This window comes from Periplaneta americana, chromosome 4, assembly GCF_040183065.1.
Source record: "Periplaneta americana isolate PAMFEO1 chromosome 4, P.americana_PAMFEO1_priV1, whole genome shotgun sequence".
Classification (NCBI taxonomy): Eukaryota; Metazoa; Arthropoda; class Insecta; order Blattodea; family Blattidae; genus Periplaneta; species Periplaneta americana.
This window is the reverse complement of record NC_091120.1, coordinates 28042372-28059426: the sequence shown is the minus strand read 5'-3', so window position 1 is coordinate 28059426 and position 17055 is coordinate 28042372. Positions and strand designations below refer to the sequence as shown.

The 17055-nt window shown below is 36.6% G+C and overlaps 1 protein-coding gene across 1 annotated transcript in view; it reads left to right on the top strand.

The window, feature by feature from the left end:
- Positions 1–17055, top strand: part of LOC138697641 (G1/S-specific cyclin-D2-like) — an 82003-nt gene that overhangs the window by 52581 nt on the left and 12367 nt on the right. The window lies entirely within an intron of this gene.

Genomic DNA, 17055 nt, shown 5'->3' with positions numbered 1-17055 from the left:
TTTGAAAAAATAACGCAACAATTGCTGTATTCGTTGCAATAAATTTTTCCATGAAATTGTGTTTTCCTTCTGTAAATGACTTCTGTAACCGTACCAAAGGTAAAGGTAAAGGTATCCCCGTAACATGCCATGAAGACACTTGGGGGGCATGGAGGTAGAGCCCCCTGCTTTCCATGACCTCGGCACTAGAATGAGGTGGTGTGGTCGGCACCACGCTCTGACCGCTTTTTACCCCCGGGAAAGACCCGGTACTCAATTTCATAGAAGGCTGAGTGAACCTTGGGGCCGTTCTGAAAGTTTGGCAATACACCTCTAAATACAATATTGTTTGCCGATGATCAGGCTATATTTACAATCACAGAAGATGATCTCCAACGAGCTTTGTTTAAACTGAACTGCATCGCCAAAGAATATGATCTTCAGATATCTACTAAAAAGACTAAAGTGATGGGTTTTAAGGGAACAACGCCATTAAGAACAAAAATAATTATTAATAATGAAATCATAGAGCACGTGAACTGTTTTAATTACCTAGGTTACATGATATCATATGAACAAATTAACGACATAGATAGGAAGCTCTCTAAATTCCAGCAGTTGATTGGCACAATAAAAAGAACACTAAAGAAGAAAGTTAGGACCGACACAATTTTAAAATTTTACAAAACAATGGCAATTCCAACATTAACTAAGGGATCGGAAACATGGTGTATGACAACTCAACAAATGAAGAGAGTAGAAGCAGCTGAAATGAGACTGCTAAGGCCAATAGCAGGATATAGCTTATTGGACTACAAGCGAAATGAAGACATACGACAGGAACTAAATATGCCAAATATTATAGAAACTATCACAGAATATAGGAATAAATGGCATGAACATATATCTAGGATGGAACCAACCCGCATTCCATACCGACTACATCATTATAAACCGCCAGGGAGAAGACGAATCGGACGCCCTAGAAAACGCTGGAAAGACCAATTTTAATATTGCTATGGAGGCGAAACAGGCCAATGGGCCTAAATCGTATTGTTGATTATGAAATGGCCCCAGGAAAAATCACTTTCTGGACGGTCTAGTAATTGCGGTCGAGTGGCCAAAATTTGTGTAAGCACTTGTTTTGACATTATTAGCATGATGAAATTAAAAAAAAAATAACTTTTGTGCGAGATCGTGCGTATTTGCTTGGTTTCCGCACAAAACCAATCTGCGGAAAGTCTAAAATTCCACATTCAGTATTCCCAACCTAACACACATAACAATTTCCCTCTTCTTACCGCTTAAGTGACATATTGATTTTACTGCTTTAGGCTTTTAACATTATTTTTAGAGACGTTCAATATAGTAATAATTATAAATTGGAAAATTACCACTGCAATTTCACCTAAATTGCACTGTTAATTATTGTTTTTAAATATTTACAAAAATTAAGTAAACTCTACAACTCCACTAAAGTTACTGCATTCGTGATGCAAGTAACATTAAGGAAGCCGTGAAAAAATCAACAAGATTCCAGACTCATCATAGACTGGGGGGGGGGGGAAGACAGACGTATATCACGGCCTGCTGGAGTATAGTAAACACAGAAAACATTTTATAGCAACAATGTTGAAGATAGATATTTTTGTTTTGCAAATTTGCCGTCATTGAACAGAAACCAAGATGGAGATTTCATTGCAACTAATTAGAAATTCCTCTTTCAGGTATGTAATAAACGATCTTCGTACAAAATAATGTACGACACACGAGCGGTATGTTTTCAATTCTCGGAAATTAAAAAAGCTCAACTACGTTTCGCTTTTTCAAACTTTTCCTCGAACATGAAAACTTCAACATACCGCTCTTGTAACGCATATTACTATTTTATCTGCCCTCATGAGAATGTTTGCTTGTGAGTGGAATGATAAAATAATTAATGGGAGTGATGTGAGAGACGATGAGAGATTGTGAGAGGGAGATAATGGGATTGAGATGGTAGTAACAACGCGAGTGGAGTGAGAGGGGCAATGAGAGTGGGGTGATGAATGACGGGAGTGGGGTGACAATGAGAGTGGGGCGAGAGGAATGAGTGAGTGGGTAGAAAGGAATGAGTAAAGGTGAGTTGTGAGAATGAGTTGAGTGTGAATTCGTGCGAATAGAATAATAAGAATGGTACATCGAGGAGAGTGGAGCAGTGAGTGATAAAGGTCAATGTTTTTTTAGGTTCATATGACTTGTGTAAAAAGTTTCCCGACCACATACTCACACATACTTAGTTCAGCGACCTCAGCCACAACGTCACATGTTAGCCTTGGTGGGTTTCGCGAATCAGCACGAGGAGCTCTAGGTTCCGTCCTGAAAGCATCGGGCCCGAGTTACACTCCTATCGAAAGTGATTTGCTCAAAGTTGAAAAGGGCACATTGTGACTATCTGTTGGCGGAAACGACACATGCAAAGTTCACGAGTGCATAAATACTCAGTATTACGATACAGAGAAACTACTGACTCCGGGGCAGTGGGGAGGGGGGGACATTTACACATTATCAATTTATTATTACTGCTAATTGTATGTTTGGAGCAAATTGTTTACCTATTCAAATACAAATTTATTTCAAGAAGTTCCTTCTTAAACCTGATTCATAGTTGTACTGTTCCGAACTCCGAATCTATCATCACGATTTCGTTTTATGCAGATCAGTTTTTTTTTTTACTTAAGTTCCATTAGATTATGTGTCAATGTTAGACATTTATAGACCGATTTAGACAATAAAGGCTGGCTGATTTAGGGGATTGGGCCGGTACGGGTCTGTGCATTTAGACGTGCTTTGATCCATTGTGATCACAATTTACCGGATGTATAGTCCGGGCCAGCTTATTTCATACCCAAAGGGTGAAACCTAACCATTTTCCCCCCATTACTACATATGCTAGTGGATTGTGGTCATTTTCTAGTTGGTAGGTTGAATTTTCTTTTGCCAACTTTGTTTCGAATTTCGATACTGACAAATACTACAAATGGTAGTGATTTTGTAACTGGTATGTTGGCAGCTGAGACAAATATCGACAATATTTGTCGGTACTGGAATGCCATGAAATTGAAATTGTAGTAGATTTCTGAGCCTGTTACTGGAAGCTAGTGAAATTGAACATACTAATAATTAATTAATATCAGTCATCATCATCATCCTTCACGAATTAGGCCTCTGTAGACCTGTTTCGGCCCCATCTAGCAGTCTTCTTAACGGTCTTCCTGGTCGACGATGTCCATCCTTATACTGCTTGTTTGAGGCTTGAAAGTAATGTAGTTTTCCCTAAGATAGGTTACTAGCCTTATCGTTAGGTAGTCCAGTAGTGGGGCTGCCACTTTTAGCCTCTGGACAGGTTTAATATTAGTATTAATATTAATACAAAATAGTTATTTTATGTGTTGCGTTGTGGTTATAATTCAAGACTATAGTCACGTAAGTTTTCGGAGTTAGTACTAATAATTTCATGTGGTTAAACAAAATACATTTTTAGGTTAGGTTTCGTGAGTCAACTGTTTAGTCAAACCAATGAATTTCGTAATGCCAGACAAAATACTTGACATGTTGATCCCTTTCTCGTATAGTTTTCCTATGAAAACATGTTACAAATTATTGAATTATTTAGAATGACCTTCCAACATAAAGTACTGTAAGTGAATAAGTCATTTAGTACGAAGGATCGTGTGATATCTGGTAATAGTTGGCAACACTGACAAGTCGCCAATATTTGCTGTTTGGGAACTGTTCTAATGTGACCCTCACTATAACTCTTGCCCGATTTCTTTCGAAGTTATACAGGGTGTCCCATTTATCCTGTGCACCTATTATAACTTTTTTGTTTGGATATGTATTGGAATTTTTGTTTTTGAGCGTTAATGTTAGAACGAGGGGCTAACATGAGTGTGGAGATTTAGTGCATGTAACTACATTATGGTACAAGATACAAGTGACGTCGTCAATTTTTCAAATAGCACTACATACTTTAATCATGTTACAGTGATTACACACATTAAGACGAGTTCAAAAATGTCACAATGTCACCTTCCTAATCAATAACAATAAAACGGTCCACACCTGTGGAGTAACGGTCAGCGAGTCTGGCCGCGAAACCAGGTGGCCCGGGTTCGAATCCCGGTCGGGGCAAGTTACCTGGTTGAGTTTTTTCTGGGGTTTTCCCTCAACCCAATACGAGCAAATGCTGGGTAGCTTTCGGTGCTGGATCCCGGACTAATTTCACCGGTATTATCACCTTCATTTCATTCAGACGCTAAATAACCTAGATGTTGATAAAGCGTCGTAAAATAACCCAATAAAAAAACAAAACGAAACAAAAACGTACTTCCAATGCTATAATGTTATTCTTTGAGAGTCACAGAAGAAGTTCCAAATGGTGACCATTCACATTTATGCACATTCGAAGGCGTTCCCCGAAAGACAGTATGACTGTCCGGGATGTTGTTGGCTGAATGGACGCACAAGCCTGTCGAATGCGTTCCTGCGTGTCGCCTGGTATTGTCAGGATGTTATGGTACACACTGTCCCTTACAGTTCCCCACAGGAAGAAGTCGAGTGGCGACAGGTCCGGAGAACGTGTAGGCCACTGTACGTGGATTGTGGCGTCGACAGTTGTGGTTTGTGTACATGTTAAGACAGCAAACACAACACACGACGTGTACGGACATCAGTCGTATTTCGTTTTGTGTAAGTTAATGCACAAGATGAATGGGACACCACAACAAACGGCACATTCTGACGATATTCATTTTGCATTTTGTTATTGTTATTGATTGGGAAGGTGACATTGTGATACATTTTTGAACTCGTCTTAATGTGTGTAATCAATGTAACATGATTAAAGTATGTAATGCTATTTGAAAAATTGATGATGTCACGTGTATCTTGTATCACAATGTAGTTACATGCACCAAATCTCTACACTCATGTTAGCTCCTTGTTCTAACATAACTCTCATAAACAAAAATTCCAATATCTATCCAAACAAAAAAGTTATACTAGGTGCACAAGATAAATGGGACACCGCGTATAGTCCCGCACATTCACAGGCAGTGCCCTAAATAAGAATCTTTGCTCCTGAAGCCGGAGTCCGTAACACGTGTGGAGGCAGTTTCGTAGAAAAAAAATACCTACAACTAACTGTTTCCTTGTTTATCAAAGTCACCAATAGAGTAGGGGTAAAGCGTCTGGCTTGTGTGCAGGGAGATTTCCCCATACTACCTGAATTCCAACGTCATCCCATAAAATGAAGTGTTGCCTACATTCTGAAAAATAGGAGCAAGAGATACACTCGGTATAGGCTATATAATGACTAATTATTGTCCAAGTTCAACGGGTGACCTGGGTGACATTTGTGAATCCGATGCTGACAGGTGGGTCACCTGTATATCAGCATCGGAAACCCGTACTATTCCCAAGACTTCACCCGAGCCTATTTTTACTATTGCAGATGACAGATGAAATGCGGGGGAAGAGAAGTGTTGTGGAATGATAGAGGAAATTTTAGTTTTCTGCACATTTAAAGGACAAAACTAAAATCCTTTCAATAATTTATTATCATAATGCACTATTTTCTGAAATTGACTGAGCATATTGGAAATTAAATCAATGGTTGTCCCAAAATACGCCATGAAATATGTCATATAAAACAATTTTTATCTCGAAAAGGAAGAAAATTCGAGCAAAATTGTATTAAACTTTTGTTTGAAATTTCTCAAAGAATAATCTCTTCAAACTAATGGTATTACTTAAGATTCACCCTGTATAGTAGTGAACTAGGCCTAACACGAGAGATTATTTAGTTATTTAGTTAATGGAGTATTTAAATGTAGAAGTTATTAGCGAAGGTAAGATGACAATTGACGAAATCCGTAGTCGTAACAACTGTCTGTACAAAAGAAACTATTTTCGGCCTCAGAAACTAATCCTCTCTCAATTCTGTTCTCGAAAATCAGCTGAAACATTGGAGACAAGTACACGTAGAGCGGATTCTTTGAAACGCCCTGAGAAGAAAGACTTCACGTATCAATATCTACAAGGATATCCACTACGCAACCGCTCATTATCTATCTAGCCATGAATCCTGAGGGTCTTGCCTTCCCTGTTGCAAAATAGTGACTTCCTTATCTGCCTTTTTGTAATTATTTTGATAATTTTCTTTCCGGCAGTTACATAACAGGATGTAAGGTTATATCCGTGTTTAATTGTTTCATGTTCTACAGACTTACGACTTATCCGCTCTCGAACCCAAAAGACCTTTCAATATTTGCAGCAGAATGTTTTGGAATGTTTTAATAAATATCTGCATAGACACTCTTCGTGCGAGTAATAATCACTCTAATTCGTCTTACTAATTTAATTTAAGTATTTACCTCTAAAAACATGCACAATTTTTACAGGCTTTTAGTAATATGAATTAACCGTACATATAGTCCGGATCACCTTACTTAGTACCTTAAAGGTGAAACCTAACCATTCTTCCCCTATTACTACATATGCTAGTGGATTATAGTGATTTTCTAGCTCTCAGGTTGAATTTTCTTTTACCAACTTCGTTTCGAATTTCGGATACTGACAAATACTACAACTGTCAGTTATTTTCTGTTATGTTGGCAGCAACAATTCCGGTTTGCAGTAAAAGAAACTGATGAAAACGTAAGCAAGTAAATATATTTTTAGGTTAGGTCTCATGAATCGTAAACTGTTTAGTCAAAGCAATGAATTTCATGTTGCCAGACAAAATAGATTTTAATATTAGATCATACTAATCCCAATTGCCAACATAATATGCGAGAAGTCCAGGAGGAAAATATACTATATCAAATTATTGAACCATTTAGAAAACGCCTCGCAACATAAAAATGAGATGTGGTAAATAAGCAAGACATTGTTATTGTTAATTACTATATTATTATTATTATTATTATTATTATTATTATTATTATTATTATTATTATTATTATTATTTCAATACGTAGTATTGTGATTTTACTCTCTTTGGTGATATCTGGTATTTGTTGGCAACACTGAAGAGACAGCCAAATTAGATTTTTAGGAACTACACTTACGTGATCCTCACTGTACGCTTTGACGGTCTTCATACTACTTCATCGAGCCTTTTCCCCATAAACCATGAGCACAATGCCAAGGAAGGTAGCCGCCGTTCGTCCTTCAAGGAGTCTCTAACTTTCCGTGACGATGTTGCCAAATTTGTGTTTCAATTTTTATCTCAACCCATAACAGACAAATCAATACAATACGGTAAATATGGCAGCGCTGAAGGATTAAAAGTTACTGTCTTCATTTACTGTTTGCGTTAATGACATGTTTACAGAATGCAGTACTAGTCGGTTTTTATTCGAATCCAGCCATTTTTGGATGTTATGAAGTTTTCACGAGTATACACACTGGAAGTGATATACTGTGCAGAATACATTACAATAAATAAGAAGCCAATTACGCGTTTTGTAAGTGCATGATTAATTAAGGCAATTAGGCTGAAAGTCTGCGTACTTTGGTAACTGCGCATCGCCGGCTCACCTACGAATACTGCACACACGCAGCATTCCGTCCTTTAGTCACTTCAGCAGGGTTGCCAGACTTCCTAATGGCAGGAAATAACCATACGTGTTAATTTTGTATTTAATGTACAGGAAAACCGTCCATTTTATTCAGAAAATGCAAAGAGATAAATCATCCCTTATCAGTAGAGCCCAGATGTTTGGCAAACCGCCTTTTTTACTGGGTGGAAGTAAATCATTATTTCCATAGTTTTAAATGTGATTTGGAGTAAATCAAAGTGATAGTGCAAATTTTTATTTTGCCTATTTTGCCTTTTTAAGGTGTTTCTTACTAATTCAATAATAAATGCCTTTTTATTTTGTCATTTTAAAGCAATATTTTTCTTTATTTGCAATTTTCTAATTAATTGTAATGTAATGTGTATGAAATTTAAATATATGAAACAATGACACAATTTAGTAACAATAGTAAATAAAAGTAATTTATTTCGGTGTTTAATCTGCTAATAATCGTGATTTAATACCATTGGTGTAATATGAATAATGATCGACGAAATATAATGTCATGTCTTCACACTACCAACAATCACCTTTACAATTTTAAATATTAAGTCCGTTCTCATAGAAGTTGTTACGTAGCATTTTCATTTGTTTGTTTTCATATTTTCAAATCTTGCCGTTACAATTTTGTCCTACACATGTTTATTATTGTAGGAGAAAGAAATTTGAGTGAGGAACAGTCAGTTATCGTCGGGTGACAGAAAGCATAAGATCGGTTATACTTTTTTTTTTAAGATGGGACATGACAGGAGCGTTGCGATCGGAAAAACAACTGCATGTCACATAGCGTGCTATGGTAACAACGGCTGAATTGCCAAACTTACAGTTCGCACGTGGCCAGTGCTTAATAGCTCTCTTGGCGACATTTATTGTGCACACAGTGTTAGCATTGGTACGTTTCGTCTTTGATTCTCTGTCGATTTTTGTATTGTTTTCTTACCTTCGCGTCAATTGTCAATGAATGTTTTAACGTCAGCAATCTTAACGTCAATTGCTACCTTCCATCAGCTGACAGCGTTTTAGTCCATTTTGGCAACATAGCACTGTAGTTCCAAGCTCGGCAGCTTAACTGTCATGTCCCATCTTTCAAAAAAACAAGTATAGCTAGAATGCCTAAATTTAGTAAGCCATTGAAAAGTAAACTTCATGCTTACGTTAGTGAATTTGGTGCTCATGTGTTTTCAACTGACGGAACAGTTTTGTTATGTAAGGTTTGTAAAAAATATATTTTATAAATCAGCATGTGTCAATTACGAAGTAAAAATGTGAGTTATGTTGATATAATTTAAAATCATGCTAAAATATATTATGCCTTTTTAAAATTTATGTCTTTTTAAAAATTTATTGTGCCTTTTTTAACTTTTTTATTGCCTTTTTTGCCTGCTTATTTTAACTGTTATAAATGCATAAACATCCGGGCTCTACTTATCAATCTCTATAATGATAAGGGTAAAAATCAGAATCGTACTGATAGTACCTACTAAGCGAGTGAAACAGTGTTAAACATTTAGGAGACATTTTTTTCTCAGAAAAGTGTGAATTTTGGTCTAATATGTTATTAGAACGAATGAGCTGTTGAAATCTGCAGTTATATTACTTCCATCTTGTATTATGATATTGTAGGGCGATCCTTGACCAACAGCTGTTCTCTACCATTGGTTCATTCCTGGTAACGGATCCAGCGGATGTTCCCCTCTCCTAATCTCCAAAGATGAAGCCGATACATAGCTCCAAAACGTCGGACGTTTCTGCACTACGACACGTTGCAGGGCTCCAAGTCTCTCACAACTTAATATGGAAATACTTGAATACAAACAGAATTATTTAAAAGGGGGGAGTCCGAAAAAAAAAAAGTATAGTTATGCAGTGTTATATGAAGAATTTAGTCTGAGAAGTGTGGGAACACTTCTCTTACGAAGACTCTGATGTCGATGCACTACGTTTCACAAAATTTAAAACATATGCTATGATTACCACAGAAAGAAATAAAAAAAACATCACCAGTATTACATCAGAGCTTGGCCACAATTTTTGTTGCATTCCCATGCAAGTTGGGTTCTGTGATCAAATGGTTTTCATACCTATCACAGATCCAGGTTCGAACGCGATTTAACGTGATGGATTTCTTTAAGGAAAATTATTTAACATGACATCTTTCAGTAGGAAAGAAGCTCTCGGGCTCATGTCTAAGGCTTACACAACAACCCGTCAGTCGGCATGGGTGGCGCAATCGGTACAGTGCTCGTCTTCTGTGCACGAGGTTGCGGGTTCGATCCCGGCCAAGATCAATGGCATTTTAAGTGTGTGCAAATGCGACTGGCTCATGTCAGTAGATTTACTGGCATGTAAAAAAACTCCTGCGGGACAAAATTCCGGCACACTGGCGACGCTGATATAGCCTCGGCAGTTGCGAGCGTCGTTAAATAAAACATAATTTAAATATTAAACAACCCGTCTTCGTGAATGAAAAGGTAAAACTGACCGATCTATTTATAGCTTACGTCAAAGTTATGGCATCCTAAGTGACTGTGTTTGTGACCACACTATCTTAACCTCATTGTGAACACTTGAGACTAGTAGGATTGGTATAAGTATGTCTTTTTCTACTTGATTATTTAACGACGCTGTATCAATTACTAGGTTATCTAGCGTTGATGAAATTGGTGATAGCGAGATGAGGCCGAGAATTCGCCATAGATTACCTGACATTCGCCTTACGGTTGAGGGAAACCTCGAAAAAAAACTCACGCACGAGCGCAATTCTGGATTGGCAAGCAAGCGCTTTGCCGACTGAGATACGCCGGTGGCTCTATAAGTATGTTATGAGTATGATATAAGTGTTAATTTTATAGGTGGGGCCTATTCGGTGATATTATACATTTAAAGAATTTTGTGATTTTTATATTTTTTTAATAGATTTCACGAGAATAATCGTATTATGTGTAAATAAATTATTGAAAAGAATATTAAATTTTTATTAAAGAAAAACATTTTTATCGTGCCAAATAAAGCATAATTGTAAATTTAAATGGCATTTTCAAAAATCGCTACTCTTTCAACAAATTTCAATTTTTTCTCAAATGTTTCTACAAACCTGTAAGATCCTCAGAAAGCTGTAACGAGATTTCATTCCAACAAGAAAGAAGAAAAAAATGTTTAATACAGTAGAGTGTAAATATTTCTAAAAAATTTCATGTGAAAAATATATACTGCATAAGAAATAAAATATGAAATCTTAAGGCAGACTTAATAGGAAATAAACACACATTGAAGAACATCCACAAAAATCATGTATCCACTACAACGTATTATGTAGAAGAGTAGCATTTTGAGTAATGGAACGTGTACAAAAAACCTAAGCCGAGAAAAATGAACTATACATGATGAACCTTGAGCAATGTCATATTCAGGGGGTTATTCTTTTGCTTCCTTTTCGAGATAAAAATGGTTTTATATGAAACATTTCATAGTATGTTTTGGGAAAGCTGTTCATTGAATTCCCAGTGAATTATGATAATAAATTATTGAAAGAATTTTAAGTTTTGTCCTGTAAATGTACAGAAATTTGACCTGAACAAGTGTAACAGTGTCAAATTCCTTTGCCGAACGAAAAGTTACATTTGTTCGGATCAAATTTTAACACATTTAAAGGAAAAACTAAAATCCTTTTAATAATTTATTATCATACACTGCTCTCTTAAATTGACTGAGCATATTGAAAATTAAATCAATCGCTTTCCCAAAACACGCTATGAAATGTTTCATATAAAACAATTTTTATCTCGAAAAGGAAGCAAAAACGAGAAAAACTCTATTAGACTTTGTTTGAAATGTCTCAAAGAATAACCCCCTGAAATTAATGACATTACTTACGATTCACTCTTTATGAATGAAGTAAACATGTGCAGTTTTTCTAAATGTAACAACAGGTGATTGGACAGCTCTAAGGGCATGAAAATTGGCGGAGGGCTACTTTAGAAATTGTTAATGATAAAAACGGATAATCGCAATGTTTAACCAAAAATGACATTTTCACCTCCGAGTACTCTTAAACAAATATATCTGTACTTTCAGAGCTATAAAAATGAATTTCTTTAAGCCTCTCATTTCATTAATTTTATAGGCTAGTTAGTCACAAGTTATATCAGAACTAGTAGTACCAGTGTTCTATTTGACGATCCTTTCTTCTGCAGAGATTGAAATTCAACGTGGGGAAGGAATGACCGGCAAATTTTTTCTTACTCTTTACCTTAATGTATCTGGGTCATTTGCAAAATTTGTATAACAAATGGACGATTGAGAACATCAAAATTAAAGTACTATTTAGTGTATATTCTGTATTAATGTAGTGCAATGTCTCTGTCATAGTAATCAGCCACTGTACACTCACCTTGCTTTACAGCACTGTTTTGAATGATGTAACAGACATGGCGGAGTAACAGATCTGACAGGTAACAGACATGACAAAACAAACAAGCATGGGCGAACCTAAAATGTTTTTGCTTAAAAATCTTCAAAATAGCAACTTAACTGCTGCACACGTGCACTATTATGTCCTCTTGATCTTGACTTTATATGTTGTTATTTGTGGAAAACATAACACAAACAGATCTGACAGAGTAAAAACGCACGCTTAGATTAAAACATAAAGCAAGAGTATGACACACAATCTCGCCAAATCAAAATGGGTGAACATAGCAGTACAATCAAAATGGGTCTTTGTGCATCATCTTGGCTTGTGCTGACATCTCTGGGATTTCTTTTTCAACTGTGTACCCATAGGAACAGAATGGTGTAACAGACCTGACTGACTTACTGGACTAGAGTATTAATTATGCAATAATATTTAAGGAAATATAAACTCAGACATAAATGAATAAGTTTTGATAATATCAAATGTTTCTTTGATTTTTTTCCTCAATTACATTATTAAACAAACCTTCATCTGGACATAATCATGCTCCATTTTAAAAACTTAACTAGTATGGACACAGCATTTTAGCTGTTACTATGAGAATTTTATTTTATTCTCGTGAAATATTTCACATGAAGGAAATAATTCTTGTGGCGTTTACTACATTAGTATTGAAACTACTCACTGTTAGGAATTTACAACTCTATCGTTATAAATGCAATAATGGGAAGGGTAGAATTGATGGACGTCATTTGTTATACAAATTCTGCAAATGACCCATTTTCTTCCCTGAGGGAGGGCCGGGTTTGATCCCGCGACTCTCAGGTTCATCATTTAGCACGGTAATCACTAGACCATCCAAGATGACAACAATATCGTAATGACCTGATCATTTGTGGTCAGTATTTCGCAACACAGGGCATTCCTAGCTCTTGTGAAATGGAGATGTATCCTCACATCCACGAACTAATTGAACTCCGGTCTGTTGGGTGCATAATTATGAGGGACATCAAGAAAACTCGACTTTTTTAAATATCTGCAATAAAGACCCCTGGAGACAAGATCAAACTCCGTGTATTAGTTGACAATGCCGCCTTCTCATTGCTGTACTGTATTAAAATGAAGTGTCTGGTGAGATCACCATACCATCTTCGTCAACATAGCTATCCGACGGAGAGAAAGAGACAAAGAAGTAGTTGGAAGGTTTTTAGTGTTGTCGTAGCCTTGAAAACGCTGAAAGATGTTGGCCCCAAAGTTTTGGATAGAGGCTCCGCTTAGGGCGTGAAAAAAATATCCGTCTTCACTTCGCATTATTCCCTCCAGCCAAATAATACGAGACGTCATGCTCTGGAAGCCATTTGGACACCGCGCGAAATGGAGGGAAGCGAGTGACATGTTTCTGGCGCAGTACTGTTAAATTCTTTGTTGGTGGTGGCAAGAGGAGAAGTAAGAAAAAACAGAATTGTAAAAACAAGATGGGTATGTCTTTGTCTAACTTTAGAAACATTAATCTGATATAAATAACATCTAGTAACATCGCGACGTCCAAGTTATGATCTTGATAAGCAACAGAAATACTCAACGTACGTATTTGAGTAACAGACTACTTAAGAAACGAACAGTAACAAAAGACTCGTGCGAATCATAAATAATAAGTTATGAAATGTCCAGACAGACACAAATAGAATGATAAAATATGTACCTTCTGGAGTACAGAAAGATAAAAATGTAAAATTGTGAGAAAATTGAAGTTACTCGTATATTTGGACAGCCGTTAAGGGTCATATTTATAGACATTCTTAGCGCGGGCTTCCGGTGGATGATCAGCGAACTAACGTCTTTCGTATTCATAAACCAGTGTTAGCAATATATGATATGAATCCTGTACAAGTAATCAGTCGATAGCCGGGGCTAGTTTAGCACGCTCGTAGCGCGGGCTAGCGAAATGTCTATGCATAGCACCCTAAAATACTATTAAAATCCCAATTGCACGATATTAATTAAACTTTAAACTTTTGTACGTCAACTTTAACAAATTGAAAACAAAATGGTGCCAACCGCAGCAGAATGGTGTAGCCTACACGTGGCTGGGATATCTTTGTTCAGACACTTAAGATGAATAACATGGTAGCACGAATCATAAATAGGGCTGCCACCTCTCATAGGGTTTGAGCACAGTCTAGTATATACAGTAACGAAGCTCAATACGTAGGGAATATGCATCCATAGATAGTTGCTAACCACTAGGATCGCTACTATCGCCTCACCACAGACAATGCGAAATAGTATCGGCACAGTCTATTGTTCCTAGTACCCTCAACAACTCAAGCTTCGTGACCGTATATACTAGACTGTGGTTTGAGCCTGAGTCTACGGGTTTTGATGCATCTCCGGGCTCCGCTCAACTATAATTTCTCCGGATCAATTTGAAATGTTTAATTGCATTAAAAACTTGGAGAAAAATGCATACGTTCAAAATTCCATTCAGTGGAATTAATAAAGCTGGGAACTCTTGTTGAGTAAATGTAGATATAGTTTTTATGACGAATTTGCTGTTTTGAATTAAGTTTTGATGGAATTTGAGAACTGTTTTAATTATCTGTCTTTAGGTCAAATATGGGTGAAAATATTTCAAAACTCCAAATTTCTCAAACTTCTTAAATTGGTGTCAAAGATGATAGATATCTGTGCCAGTTAACAATGCTTACGTTAAACGCGTATTTTCTCTGTTATAAAATCTGTGAATTGCCTATCGTAATAAATTAAGCGTAACAAACTTAGTTAAGGCAAAATTGAGGACGTAGCTGCAATAAGGGCCCATACTCCAAAATGCTGTTCTGAGATATATAGAGTTGAAATTTTAAAAACAGTGCAGGGCATATAACATATATTAAAATAAACAGGTTTACCAGCATTACTGTTCAACATTTCTCAACGAAACTTTGTGGATATAACAAAGAAACTACGGAGAATCGATTTATGCATTCTCCGGAAAAGGGGCCTATGAGGCTATGGGCCCTTATTGCAGCTACGTCCTCAATGCTTTAAACTCACATGCAATAGTTGCGACAGTTTCTACATTGGACAGACAGGCAGATCATTCCAAACACGCTACAAAGAACACATTAAAGCAATAACCAGAGGACGCAATACATCTACATACGCCGATCACATAACTAATGCTAACCACACATATAATAACACAAATACAGACGTGGAAATCCTACACATACAATCCAAAAACCAAAAACTCAACACACTAGAACAATATAAAATATACAGACACACTAAAACACACCCTGATCAAATTCTCAACACACTGATCAATTTCAGAACACACACACACTATTTGACACAACTCTTCATCACACGAACGCACCCACACAACAGGCAGCGAAGTTGAGATAGCGCCGAGATCGAGTAGGCCCTGAGGATGGTATCAAGCAGCCCCGAAACAGCTGTAAGCCGCACATGCTTACATAATTAACACGAGTAAGATCGCTATTTTAATCAATTATTTATAACCATTGTACTTTACAATTTCTACACGATACATGTCAATTTTGCAATAGCAAATATAAATTAATATATTGCGATCTGAGAATAATAAAAGTTGTATTGTTTTTCTCGGGGTTAAGCTTAACTGAAAGGTGGCCACCCTAATTACAAATGATATTATTGACTAAACTAACAGTCTTACTAATAAACCGTGTATAGTTTTTATATGAGACTTATGCAGAGTTGAGACAGAAAACTTTACTAATAAACCGTGAATAAGCTATGGACGTATAAACAGGCTGTAACTATACAATGGGAATTGCTTTGCAGTAGTTATATACACAAAACCCCTTGTTTAAGCGTTGCATATAGGGAAAAAATGGCCGCCCCTTTAACAGCTGTTCGCATCGACTGTCATTTTATGATGATGTTTGCCTTGTAACCACAGAAGAACAAACCAAAGATCATAGGTTTATTAGAATAATATTGCTGTAGCTTGTACTCTTTGACCAGAATGTAGTGTGGTAATCGATTAGGGCCAGTTGTACTATCGATATTTAACATGCAACACTAGAGCGCTCTACCGGATGCAGTAGAGAACCTCAGATATTCTATTACCTTTCGTAACGAAATAATGACGAAACTATGACGTAGCTGTGTAACAGTTGTACTGTTATACACGACGTATGTAGTGATTATTAGTAAGGAATTTACACACGACTTATAAACGAGCTAGTCATTATATAAGTATAAGACAGTTAAACGTCTGTATATAGAGTTTTTATTAGTAAGACCGTAAGTGTTTATTTATAACACTGCACGTTGTGATGTATCTTGGAGTATGGTGAAAATGTTAAATTGTGCGAAACTTTGAAGTTGTATCACATAATACTTTTGAACCCCCAATTGTACGATATTACAAAATTAACTTATGTAAGTCAACTTCGACAAATGAAGACTAAAAAAGCCAATCGCAACAGAATGCTAATGTATAGCTGAACGTTACAAGGAAACTTTCACTCACGCGAGTAGGATTTGGATAGGTTCAAGTTCATGTACGTTCTCTTACGTAACAGATATTCGGTTTGAGGTCAGCATTTAAAGGACAGGTTGCAGTTACAAGTACGTTCAGTTCGTTTAGAACTCATTTATTTTTATATTATATTACAGTCAATCTGTGGTAGAAAAGACGAGAAAACGAGAATTCTGACACATTGAAATAAAATATTTTACATTTCTTCATAAATTGTCTCATTTTTATAGTACTTAGACTACTTATGACTTTTAAGGAACCCGGAGGTTCATTGTCGCCCTCACATAAACCCGCCATCGGTCCCTAACCTGAGCAAGATTAATCCAGTGTCTACCATCATATCCGAACTCTCTCAAATCCATTTTAATATTAACCTCTCATCTACGTCTCGGCCTTCCCCAAATGTTTCATTCCCTCCGGTCTCCCAACTAACACTCTATATGCATTTCTGGATTCGCCCATACGTGCTACATGCCCTGTTCCTAATTATGTTAGGTGAAGAATAA